The sequence below is a fragment of the Marmota marmota genome, unplaced genomic scaffold (genome assembly GCF_001458135.2).
Source record: "Marmota marmota marmota unplaced genomic scaffold, marMar, whole genome shotgun sequence".
NCBI lineage: Eukaryota > Metazoa > Chordata > Mammalia > Rodentia > Sciuridae > Marmota > Marmota marmota.
In genome coordinates this window covers 32,208,643-32,222,644 of record NW_025999982.1, presented here as the reverse complement: position 1 = coordinate 32,222,644, position 14,002 = coordinate 32,208,643, and the positions used below count along the sequence as shown (strand labels likewise).

Genomic DNA, 14,002 nt, shown 5'->3' with positions numbered 1-14,002 from the left:
AAGAAGTAAAAAAAAAAAAAAAAAAGCAGCAAACTAGTTTAGTGTGCCCAACTTAGCCTAACCCAACTAAAGACACCAAAAATCTATACTCATCAAATAGCACTACTTTCTATAATTTAAGATTTGTCCTCTTAAAATGTTTTCCTAAGATGTTTCCCTTAATGATATTTGTGTGAGAATGAATACAATACGTTACTAAAACAAATTCTTGATTTTATCTCAAAAATAAGATTTTTAAAAAAAATTTAAGACACCTAATTATTATGTAGTCTTACTTTACACATAATGGTAATATACCAGTCAAAATGAGAATTTTTTTAAATCCCCATTTAAATCCATGAAAGGCTTTTCTCTGTTAAGTGAAAAAAAAAAAGAGTTCTTCAGTGACTATTTTTAAAGAAAGAAAAACTTTTTTCTTCATTATAAAAGACTAAAGTATTCGTTTTCAAAGGTTAAAAAAAAATAACAGAGGACCAAAACAATTCCATCCATTAGTGTGTATATATATATATATATATATATATATGGTTGGTACACATTCTAATGTTGCACATTAGTATAATTAGTACAATATTTATAGAAATGGAATCAAATCACATGTACACTTTATAATCTACTTATCTCACTTAATTTTCTGATGGACATATAAGTCAATAAATGTAACTGTACAACATTATTTTTAGTTATAATTATTATGTAACTGTGAACATATTATAGTTTAGACACTCACCCACTATTGGGTACTTCAGTTCAATCTTTTCAGTATTTCAGAGAAAAAAAGTAGCAATTGTTCTCATCAATAGACATATTTTTCAGCAAATTAAGGTAAAAAATATTGGTAGACAATTCTGTATAATTTTTTTTGTATTTCTGCATGCCTTACTCATAGAAATGCTGACAGCCTTTGTTCCAGACTATTTTTTATATACAGTTTATACAGATGTATGTATATGGTCTTAAAACTCAGACACAGTGTCTTATACTAAAACAAAGGGAAGATCTGTTTACTGTCCCATATAATAAAAATAAAGTCTCCCTTCAAGGCAAAAGTCAGATGGATTTATTGTCCATATAACAGATTAGGTTCTCTTTGTTCAGGGTTCCTCTCCTGTGAAATAACCTACTTATATGCAGGTATCAACTGGTACTTAAGGTACTGCTTTAAGTGTAAACCATCTTTGTTTTTGATCCATGAATTTCAGGTCTTCTGCTAAAATCCATAGCACCATGGCAGGCTACCTTGCTAGCTTGCAAGTAGGGTAAAATCTCAGATCCTTCATGGTTCTTGAAATAGTGCTTCCTTAAAATTTAGCAAACATTCAAATCTATCATGAATTAAGTGTAAAAGAAATGTCATATCCTTACCTCTGCTGATCAAAACTTCATTTTAACATTATTACTTCCAGTTATTGCTTCTTGTTACAAATATATTGTTCCCCCTATGAGAGACAAACAATAAGATCTCAAACAAAATAGCAGACATAAAAGAAATCTGTATATGCTAAAATAATTAATATTTTAAATTTATATAAAATATCTATGTCCTTGATAAGGCTTGGAAAAAATTATAGTTTCACTAGTATCACTGATATCAACACCAACTCTATTAAGGATTCACTTATGCATAATGTAAGTATAATAATAAGATACTTTATTTTCTTAGTTTAGTGGTTCGAAACAATCTTCATTAATACCAAAGATTTAGAAACATTAATTCTTAAGATATAGAACTCATCATTTTTAAATAACTCTAATTTGTAAAATTCCATATGTATGTCTTTATATCTATATATGTGTGTACGCATAAAAAGAGCTATTTAAAATATTTTGACAGAAAAATTGCTTCACTTTGCTATACTTTTTTTTCCCACATTTCAAACAATACTTAACACAGAACTTTTTCTCTATAAAGGCACTGACTTTGCCAACTTCCAAACTGCTATTTTCTACTTTAATAATTGCGTCATTAATAATTATCAATGTACCATCTTTATAAAAGTCATTCCCCATTTCATGGAAAAACATCTAAGATATCATTACACACACACACACTTTCATGTGGGCAAGGTTTAGATCATGCTCTGGTTCTGGTTCTGATTCTGATTCTGACTCAAGTTTGGTCAAGTCTCCAGGCCTTAGCTTCTCAGATATAAAACAGATATCCAAACACTTATAGAACACCAACTACAGGCTAGGAATTGCAATAGATACAAGGCATAGCTCAGTTACTGATCTCAAAAAGCCACCTGTCCATCAGGAAGCAATAAATACATGTAAGTATAGGACAATGGTTAAAATATGGGCTTAGGATTTGAGTCTCAGATCCAATATTTTGGTAGTTTTCTTCATACCCCTACCACTCCTACCACCTAAATCATATAACAATGTGAAAGAGAAATAAACTTTTCTCATTTAACTATTTAAGCTTTCTAATTTAAGCTATTTTCAGTTTGGGATCCTAATTACTACAACTTGGCCTCTTCCTTAACACAGAAATTATTATCAGAATCAGAGTAATGCTATAACAAAAATCCTTAAATATATGGCACCAGCTTAGTCATTTCATACCAGCCAACGTGGAAACACACTACTGGAATACTAGTGATCCACTGTGTGGAAGCAAAACAATTGACAAAACTGTTGTCTACAATAACCTGCAGAAACAGATGTCCACAAAAAACCCACACCCACCAGAAAAGTATATGAAAAGTGCCACAACACTGGATGTGTTGGTGGTTCTTTGTTGTATTTATATAGGCAAGAATTTGACTAGCTGATAGGCAAAGGTGGAAAGAAATAAGACAGCAGAAATGTGGGGCCTTGCAGTCACCTGCTTCAATACCCAACATCCAATTAGCACTCTTCCCAAAGGAATTCTTCTTAACAAAATAAAGTATCTAGTGCTGTACTTTAGATTAAGGATGCTGCCATCTCACCAATGCCTACTGTTTCAGATAATTTCATGACAGTGGTTATTAAAATGAGAGATGAAGATGTGCTTCATTAAAACACGTTATGTGCACAGAAAAAAAAAGAAAAAAGGCGGCATATGAAACATATCTAATTACTGTCACAGAACTAAATGGAGACAAACAAAAATCCTGCTATATTTTTGACAGAATTATTTTTGTCAAATTATAAGCTAACCTGAAAAGACTGTAACTGTGTAACTTACAAGGTGGCAAACCTGTGGTAGTAGGAAATAGGATATGAAAACTATATACCCTAAGTGGGCAAATATCTGGTGTAAATTCTGGCCACTTAAGTTGGTTAAGTCTGCATTGATTAGTTTAGTCTGAATAGCTGAGCTACAGTCTTACTTTTTAATTTATTATTTTGGTCCTTTTTTGGTTGGCTGAGGCCATGACACCCTACCCATCCTTGTAAGCTCCTTTCTGAGGGAGCTAAATATGCTCAGTCATTAGATTATATGCTCCTGCAAATGGTCAAGCCACTTGTCAGGTGCCTGACTCTGAAAATCACCACCATTCAGATGGCTTTTAACTTTTTTTTCCCCACAGTCATTCACATGTATAACACACTTAGCTGTCACTTAAAAAGTGATACACAGCAAAACTAAGCTTTTCAGAATCATTACAGTAAAGGGGACACATACAGTAAGGAAAAATACCTTTCTAGAAACTTGTTGCTGCTCCTTATGTACCAAAATGAACTTTGGATATAGTTCATTTCACCAGCCATAGGCTATGTTGCATAAATTACAGAAATATTTAAGAAGAGAATACTAAATTCTTCTGAGACTGAGGCAGAAGGTTGTTCTTCCAAAGGAAAGATAATGAGAACAGCTTGACATACAAATTATATTTTTAAAAGATGTATGTTTCTCTACTGGTAATACCAAATATAGATCAAATACTAATATAAAATAAAAAGCAAACTTGTTGGCCTACCAACTCTTAGACCAATAGCTTTTAGTATGTTACTTCATTTAATTCTCCTAAAAATCTGAAAGAGCTAATATTACTCCATTTTATAGGAGAGGAAACTAAGTAGCATAAAGTTTATGTAATTCATGCAAGCTCATACAGTAAGTAAATAATAAAAAAGGACAAAAAATTCAATAGTCTTTATTTGTACTTGCAAAATTCTAAAATTCACACTTGAACTACTCTAGGAAGTAGATATAATGACCATCAAGCCATAAAAAAAGGGCTATCCAAAGAAAAATTAAAGTCAGAATGCAACACTAATGACAAAAAATTATAGCTATATTCAATTTGTCATGTAATAAACACTATCTCTAAATTATAAAATCCTAATTTCTCACAACTTACAGACACATATCAAAACTATAGTTTTAATGGCATTGTCTCTTCCAATTTCTTTAAAATTTTTGTTTAAACAGCTGTCTACTGAAAGGCAAATACACTGTTACCAATTTTAGAACTTACATCTACATTAAGAAGTAAGCATTCTCAATATTGGATAACTGTGTTAATACCATAAAAATCCTATAGGAAAAAAAACAATTTTTAAACATAATACAAAAGGAACCATAGTAATCTCTGAGAGTATTTCCATGGTTCACTTAACATGTAAGAATGAAGTAAAGCAAAAGAGGAAAAACTTTTATTGCTCATTATGTGACACTTAATAAAAGTTACCTCTCAAAATTACCAAAACATAGTTATTTCCATTAACAGGAAGAGAAACTTAGAAAGAACCACAAGCTATCTTCTGTTGCTAGGATCTGTCCAGCAATACTCAAAATATTTCCTCTTATTGGTTATCTCAACAGAAAACAAAGCTCAGAATCAGAAAAAAAGAATTATAATCCACTTCATGAAAAATATTCTAAGAAACAATGTTTTCTTGACATATTTTCCATATTTTCTCAAGTCTACCAGTAAGTCTGATATTAGACAGATCTGAATTCTAGTTCAGATGATATAAGCTAGCCTCATTTTTTTCAAATGCAAATAATACTTATGATTCTTAACTCAAAAGATAAAGCTTAAAGAACTAATATACATAAAGCATTAATCATTGCCCTTGGTTCATGGTACTCAATAAATAGCTGACACTGTGATTTTTATCTTAGTTTTTAGGATTCCATGCAAAGAAATGTCTATTCAAAATAATGCAACTCAAGTAAACAGTTATTATTTCAATTGCATGATTTGAAAATACTTTCATTTATAGGCTAGAAGACCTTAAAAGAAGAAGGGTTGGCTTCAATCTTTTTAGATGCTGGGTTAACTAGGGAAAAAATAGACAATGAATATTGGATTAGCTTCAATTGAGATCTTTTTAATGTGCTGGGGAAAACCAGGGGGAAAATAGACAATGAATATTTTTTAAAAAATATTTTTAGTGTTAGATGGACACAATACCTTTATTTATTTTTATGTAGTGTTGAGGATCGAACTCAGTGCCTCTCACCTGCTAGGCAAGTACTTTACAGTCTGAGCAACAACCCCAGCCCAACAATGATTTTTTTCAACTACCTACTCAAAGACATTTTTCTACTGATTTCACTAGTATTCCCCTGGCTCACAATCTTAGAACATTTCAAAATTCTTCTACCAAAATGGGGCCTATCACATTTTCATTTTATGTTGCTATTACATGTCAACAAAATAGTTATTAATTTTACATAAAGGGACTAGTAGCAGCCTACATTTTAAACTAAATCACCTGAGGGGGAAAAACAATTTTATGTCTTAATGGAAACCTGAGTAAGGACAAAGGTAGTCTAAACATCTGGGGTTCTCAATTCCAAAATATGAAAATAATGGTAAAGGGTACACAGGCTTCCAAGGTCTTAAATTGTGATTGCCAATATGCCCTGACTTTATTGCTTAGACATTTACAGACAATACATTTCCAAGTAAGCCTGACTTACTGGCAATTTGAAAACATCAAAGAGTAACACCTAATCCCAGCAGCTCAGAAGGCTTAAAGCAAGAGGATCATGAGTTCAAAGCCAGCCTCAACAAAAGTGAGGCACTAAACAACTCAGTGAGACCCTGTCTCTAAGTATAATACAAAATAGAGCTGGGGATGTGGCTCAGTGGCCCAGTGTCTCTGAGTTCAACCCCCAGTACCCACACCCCGCCCCCAGCAAAAGAAAAATGCATGTTGGTTACCACCACTCAAAAAACAATCATGAATAATGAACTTTCATCCCATAAGGAAACATCATGGGATTCAATATAAAAATGCTAATTCTAGTTTAAATTAAGAACTATAGTAAAAGGACATTTCATAAAACTTAACAGAAATGTACCAAAATGCCATTGGTAGACTTCTATATTGGCAAACATAATTTAAAAACACTATTCTGGATGGTCTACATCTAGAGATGTAATTCCATAAAAGGAAATATGCTACAATTTTTCTCAAAATGATTTCCTGATTAATACTTCGTAAAATCAAGTAGGAGATATCTTTTAATGGTATAATTTGTCTAACACTATTATATTTTTGTTAAGAAAAAAGACTAATTTTTATTTTAATTTAGTATACCTTTGATAACCAAGCATATACCTGTTAAAACCTGCTAATCCTTAAAAATAAAATGCTGAAACCAACTTGTTTCAAAAAACCACTAATTTCATTAAGAATGCTTTCTTCTCATATTATTACTCTGCTCCTCATTCCTATTCATCCCTAAACCTTTTTCCTGGGTATGCAAAACAACAACAACAAGAAGCTATTCACTTCAAATCTATATGCCCCATCTCCACTCATTTATTTGAATAAACACATGTACATTTCACAAAACCCTTGAGTAGTTTTTCCTCAATACCCAGAATCAAAACAAAGTCTTTATCCTTTCTATTCCTTAAGTACCCCCAACACACACCCACCTACTCTTAAGGGTCTGTATTTACAGAGAACAAAATGAAAATACAAGACAACCAACACTTAAAAAGATAGCCAAAGATAACTTTTATTGTTCCTTTCAGTACTAACTCCTGGAAAACAAGGAGCATTATCTGTTTTACATATTGAATGCTGCAGTGTCTGTCTCACTGTATATAAACATTGACTGAACTAAGCTAGTCCATAATTCACTAGTAGTCTACAACATTTTTTACAGAAATCTGAAATAAAAAAAAAATCTAAAGCTTCAACTGGATCTTAAAAGGATTTAAGCAGTCAATATATTCCTACTGTATAATTTAAAGTCAGAGGCAAAAATTTAAGTATTTACATAGCAATTTTTGTCTATGAAGGTCCAAAGCATGTTTAAATGATTAGGTCTTTGCTATGAAGAGGTCACTGGATAGCCAACTTTAATATCCACCTTTTACAAGGTGGAGACATTAAGGTATAGAGGGTAAGTGTCTTCTACAAACCAATTTCATGAGTCATCATGAGTTCAAGTCTTCTGACATCTACTCCTGTGCCGGCTATACACCATGAATTCTTACTTTAATTTCTAAGAGCACAGAATTAACTCATTCCAATACAAAATCTGTAGGTATTAATTTTTTAAAAAATAAACATTTACCTAAAAATGAAAAAAAAAAACCTTGCATTTAAACATTTAAAGGGAGAAGGCATCTTCAGAAAAAGCAGTAATCTTTATCTGCATCTGAAAAATCAGATATCTCAACAACTCTTATCATACCAAATAATTGTTCATTCTTCTAAAAAAAAAAGTGCCCTTTATAACATCAAAACCTCCAACTTTTACCTCCAAGTCACCTTGAACAAGAAATACACTCCCTTTGCCTTGGTATTACCCTTCTTAAAGTAGAAACAAAAAACTTAATTCCTACCTGACATAGATAACATAAGGAAGAATTTACTGTTTGTGGACTGCTTTGGGTTTCCAGAATGAAATACATAATCCAGTTGATCTTCAACCCTAAAATAAAGGCAAACTTCACTGAAAATAAACATTTCAGCAGATACCTTCAAAATAAGATACTATACCACTATTCATAGAGAAGTTTTATTTAAATCAAATCTTGATCATAATAAAATGAGGGAAAACTTTCAAAACTGTTTAGGAAATTTTTTTGCCAACTCAAGAATTTAATACTTCTGTTCTTGAGTATTTCTCCTTTAGTAAGCACACTACTTCTATTTTTAAGTTTGCAGAAATTGTACACATTTATTAAAGAGAACAGTGACACTCAGAAAAATGTCGTAACCCATTGCAATAGCAACATATAAAACAGAATCAATAAACTTGTAAAAAAGTTGTTAAATTCCATTCAAGGTTTGCTCTTGGACATCTATATTTACTGGAGGATACTGAAATTTCTAAAATTTAAGAGTGCATTTGTAGGTCAACCTTTAAAAAATTTTAACTTTTCATAATTTCATGATGTCTGTGCTGGAATTGCTTCTGTACTCATGACAAGTAAAAACAATTTTTAAAAATTAAAGCTTCAATCAGTAAGTCTGACAATAGGTGTACTCTTCTGATGATATTTCCAGCTGGAGGAGAAAGATGAAGAAATTTCATTAACTTGAAAGCTGAACTAAGAATACTGAGTAGCTACTGAGCTTAGGAAAAATGCAGAAGAGACTAGAAGGGCATGTTAGAACTCTTCAAGAATTTAACAAAAACTGAAATAAACGAAGAGTTTCAACCTATACAAAAAATATTAAAGAGTTTTAGAGGGAAAAAAAATCAAGATTAGAGGCTAGAAATGGGGCCAGGATGGAATAGGATGGAAGGACAGGGACAAAACTAGCAGTGAAGTAGGGTACCAAAAGAGCTAAGGAATTGAGGGCCTCCGAAGGTAACGTGGTGGTGGTGGTGGCGGGGGGCGGGATGGAATGAACTCTGGCGTAAAGCGATGCAAAAAAACTCAAAACACAACAGGAACAACAAACCATAAGAAGAAGTACCAAAGAAGGAAAATAAGAGGAAAAGAAAGTCAAGATAGAAATTACGGAGGTAACAGAGCTAGAAACCTGGTGGGCGAGGGCCAGGAGCTCCCTGTAGGAAAGAAGCAGATCAAGGATGCACAAGGAAAGGGAAAAAACTGAGGGGAGCAAAAAATATGCATTGCCTCCGGGACCAAACACCACCGGAGCGAAAAGGCAAGTGGGCACGGTATGAAAGAGCAGAACCATGAATGGGGGATAAAGGCGAGATAGACAGGCGAAGATGGAGCCGGGGGCGAAGGGCAGGAGAAGGCTGGGGCACAAGAGGCGTGAGGTTCAGGAAGAACCGGCAGAGGAACGTAAGGCAGGGGCAGGGCGACAGGGAGTGCCCGCAGAGCTAAGCGCTGCGGCCCCTTGGCTTGCCGGAGAGTGCCCAGAACCGCCGTCCCCACCGACCTTCACCCGGCCCGGGGCTGCGTCCGACAGCGAGCAGCCCGTAGAGAGGCCGGAGCGGGCGAGGGGGGGACGAAGAGAAGGAGGCCGCTTCCTGCCTGGCCCCTGGGAAAGAGGGACCGAGGGAGGGGTCGTGAGTGTCGGGAGCGACAGGACCCGGAGCGGAGAGGGGCTTACCTCTCAACCGTCTCCACCTCTTCTCTCTTCTGTTGGATGGAAGAGCTAGGTGTCCAGCTGGAAGAAGACGTCCCTACCCGGGTCAGCACCATTCCGCCCGGGGCCCACTCACATCGCCATCGCAGCAACCGCAACAACCGCAACCGAGGAGCCGGTTCGTCACCGCCGCTCGGCTACTGGCCCAGAGCCGCCAGCGAGCATGCGCAGTCGTCTCAGTCCCAAGAGAGCCGGTCAGGCGGGTGATACCTGCGATCAACAGGTCTCAGGCCGCCCGGTCCCGCCCCCGTCCTCTCTCACCTCCCCCTCCCGCCTCTTCCCACCCCTCTCTGAAGCTAGGCTCCGCCCCTTCCAAGCTCCGCGCCCCGCCCCTCGGAATCCTCTGCGGCGCTCCAGCTCTGGCGCCAACTGAGATTTCCAGAGATTTGTTCGCCTTCCCGACTCCCACTCCCAAGTTCCCGCGAGAATGGGAAGTTTGCGTCAATAAAAAGCGCGAGCCCTAGTAAACAGGCTCATCTTGGGTTTGATGAAACCAGGTTGAAGACTGGTGGAAAGAGGAAATCAGAGAGGGCAAAGCAGAGGAGTACTAAGATTTTAGCTCTTTTTCTCTCATTATTCTTTCTCTTTTTTCCGTCTTCACTACCTCCTAACAGTGCTGGGAAGGCATCCCTGTCTCTGCGCTACTCAAATTTGTGCAATAGGCTAGCTCAGGACAGCTGCCTTTAGGGACTCGTTTGTGTTTTTGGCTAGGTGTGGGTGCTGATGTGGTACTTTCTTGGTTGATGACGTACAGAGGGGTGGGAGGGGGCCCTTGAAGGAAGCCTTGGCTCTCAAATTCCATTAACAGAATTTGAGAAATAGCCCATTAATTTATTTCATTCTTCTGTTCGTGAACTTTACCCAGCAGAATATTTTGTTGCTGCGTAAAGCTCAGTATGTGACTAAAGCAAAGTTAAGAAAATTGTGGCTATGGCTTGCGTGTTAAAAATGAGTTAGGAAGATGGATAGTAGTGATGTTTGCCCAACAGTGCAAATAGACAATGCCCCTGAACTGTGCACTTATATGTAGTTAAAATGGTAAATATTACGTATATTTTACTACAGTGAAAATTAATTAGAAGGAAAAAGCTTTGTACATTTATTTGGAAGTAACCAACATTATTCTCTTGCACCTTAGCAAGGTTTTTTTTTAATTTAACCTTTGATTTTTCTTCATATTTGGATGAATTTTTAAGGTGATTGAAAGTGCCCCGTTATTTTATGATAACCATTCTATTAGGATTTGCATAATGGCTTGCTTTTCAGGTTCCTAGTTTATCGCTTCTTTTATAGGCCTTTTTCGTTTTACTATCCTCTCTATATAAGGGCTTTTATTGCTTGTTTTGTGATTTGAACTGTATCCTCAAAATCGAAAGATTCTTTTCTATTTTGGTTCCAACTGTCTCCTAAGAAAGTATACTTAACCAATTATTTGCATTTAAACGTGCACGCATCCCTAAAATAGACTCTGTCCCAAGATTATTTCCCTGTTCCGTATTCTTTTTATTCAAATCACGTCTTTAAATCATCTACTATGTGGAGGCACTGTAGTAATCTTGGAGGAAACCAACATGAATAAAAGAACTTGGGTGGAGTGGAGTGTTTGCATACTTGTCTTATTGGATGTATGTAGGCCTGATGTATGCACAGATATGTACAGAGAGCTATTCAAGCTCAGAGGAGAAGCATTGGTCCAATTTAGATTGAAGAGAAGTCATGAGTCAGGAAAGACTTCCAGAAGAAAAATTACTCCGGAGAGTTACTGAAGTGGGATGTGTGGTGGTTGGGGTGAGGAGAAAAAAAGGGCTTGAACAAAAGCTGTTCAGTGGGAAACTGTTCTTTACCCTGAATTCAAACGAAGAGCACTTTGATGCATGCTACTGTTTGGGGATATTAGGTTAAAAAGTGGATAAGGATCATGGTGATCTTTTGAAGGAGTCAGATCAATTCAACTACTATATTTTTGTTGTTAAAAAAAAAATGTGTACCAAACACTGTGCTAGTTACTGAAGAGTACAATCAAGATTGAGTCAATCTTAGCTTTCAAGAAGTTTGCAATCATAGGGGGAGACAGGAACATAAAATGTCATTTAGTTGTGCTAAAAGGGTTAAATTGAAGTAGGCATGTTTGGGAAGAGGTTGTTTGGGAATCTAGAAGAGTAGCACTTGAAATTAACCTAGGCATTTAGGCAAGACTTCCTGGAAATTCCATCAATGGAAAAATAAAAATCAGTCTCTTAAAGGAAATTAGAAAAATTTTGTCTCCTGAAGTAAAGACAGACAATATAGCTTGCATTGATCTCATTGTCAGATTACCTGGGTTCTAGTTCTTGTTTCTGCATCATACTATGTAACATTGAGAATCTCTTCACTTTGTCCGTCTGTTTTCTCTCATATGTAATGAGAATAAGTTAAATAGAATTTAAATTCCTTTAGAAATTTCGTGTAAACTTTGGAATCCTTTCTATCTTGTATATCAAACTTTAGCATAGAATGTTTTTTAATTGAACTGTTGTATTCTCTTAAACTGAAGATCAGGTTATTTCTCTCCTTCACAGTTGCATAATATTTACTCAGCTGAATATTCAGATAGTAGAAGAAATTAATATTGTAAATTTGCAAATAGTCTTATGGAAAGATGCCTCATATTTGTCAGTTGATAGACATTAATTCACTAAGTGAATAACCCTGCTTTTTAATTTTTTTCCAAATATTCCTGTTGTAAATATGGTTACTGTCAACTATGAAATTTTAAGTTAAAAATAAGATGTATTCAAAATTGTTCACAACTTTTTCCAACAATATGATTCTTTTTAGCATTTAATATATGGAATTCTGAATTGTTTTTGGGAAAATTTTGAGTATTCTCTAATAAATAAGTTATTGAAAGTATTATGTTAGTTGGCTTTCCCTCAAAAATTACCTGAGATAGATCAGTCTGTAAAAGGAAAGGTTTATTTTGGCTTATGGTTTCAGTCCATGATCACTTGGCCCATCAATTTGGGCCCATGCTAAGGCAAAACATCATGGTAAGGGAGCTCATGGTGGAGGAAAGCTGCTTACTTCATTGGGAGTGTGTGTATGTGTGTGGGGAGGGGTTTTCAATAACCCTTTTAAGGACACATCTCCAATGACCTTGCTTCTTTTTTCTAGGCCTACCTCTTAATGTGTCCACCACCTTCCATCCAGCCCCACAGGTTAGGAACCAATCCTTTAACACATGAGATTTTGGAGACTCCCAAATCCAAACTATAACAAGTGTTAATAAAATATTAATCCTGCTTCTTAGGGAAGTAACTTGTTTCCAAATAAAGATTAAAAAGATTTAATCATTTGAAGATACATAGGTGACTGCCCACAGTACTTAAGAGTAAAAATTCTTAGGAGGTATATTACTTTAATAACAAATACAAGATTGAGCAAAACAGAGTTTCATTATAGGATTTCCTTCATAGGTTAGTAACAGCTGTGAACCAGAAAGGCAAATGTATTACTTCATAACTTAATGTTGTAATATTAGTTCATGACTTAATAGCCATGGCCTTTCTGGAAGGACTATGATATAAAACTTATTTACCAAATTTTCTTCCTTATAATAGTGTTCAAAAAAGAAAATGTATTTTTGTTTTTGTTTTTAAACTGATGATATTGGTTGCTTCTGGTTGTTAGTTGGAGGCTGGAGAGCTTAGTGAGGGATAAAAAAGAAGACTTTTTAAATTAGATATTCTCAGCTTGATCTTATTGCATGTATATTAATGGAAAATTGAATTTGTATTAAATAATACAATTTTTATAATGCATATATCATATGCCATAGTCTTTAATAAAATATTACAGAAAACCCTACTCATGCATAATGGATTAAACTTCAGATTAGTTTTTGCTATACAGAGTGAAAAGGGACAGTAACTTCTTACTTTGTAGCTCAGATTACCCAGGTTTCCCAGTGACAGAGTTTCTGTTTGGATCATTGAGAGTGAGCCTGTCAGACAGAAAATATTCCTCCCACCATCAACCCTGTGAGTCATTCCTATGAAATTTAATTATCTAGTATCAAGTGACAGCAAGAAATGACTTCTGAAATTATTCTTTCTGTATATGTCTGAAACTAACCATGGTTTTAAAATGTGGAATATATAGTAGTTATCACTTTATTTGTGATAGCAAACACTTTAGGACAACTAATTCCCTCTTCTAACAACTCACATATTATCTGGATTCTTGATCTTTAAGTCAACTCCAGTTATTTATCTTAAGCTTCACATAAGACTGTTTCATTTAGATATCCTGCTGAAAGTTCAACATATCCTAAATTGGACTCATTATGTTCTCCTTTCTCCTTCACACACAAGATCTTTTTCTCTTCCCAAGTTCTAGTTTCTGCAACATTATCTCTCCCACTTATTAGACCCAGGACTTCACAGCCATATTAGATGCTTCCCTTATTATTTTCTCCCATCTGTTCCATTTCATGTCCTGTTTGAGTTTTCTTTCCAAATATTTGTTTCAAAATGATTTTCAA

At 35.2% G+C, this 14,002-nt stretch overlaps 1 protein-coding gene across 9 annotated transcripts in view; it reads right to left on the bottom strand.

Moving 5' to 3' along the window:
* The window catches only part of Fam135a (family with sequence similarity 135 member A), a 114,832-nt gene extending 105,080 nt beyond the window's left edge, over window positions 1–9,752 (bottom strand). For 4 of the 9 annotated variants that reach the window (XM_015487898.2, XM_048805619.1, XM_048805625.1 and 1 more), the window contains exons 1-3: window positions 9,445–9,752; window positions 7,752–7,840; window positions 1,366–1,439 (exon numbers count right to left, since the gene is read on the bottom strand). The gene's annotated coding sequence lies outside the window, so the exon portion shown is untranslated. Of the gene's footprint in view, window positions 1–1,365; window positions 1,440–7,751; window positions 7,857–9,444 lie in introns of all 9 variants that reach the window. The other 5 variants (XM_048805627.1, XM_048805628.1, XM_048805618.1 and 2 more) reach the window with 3 other exon arrangements.
* Between the last annotated feature and the right edge of the window lie 4,250 nt (window positions 9,753–14,002).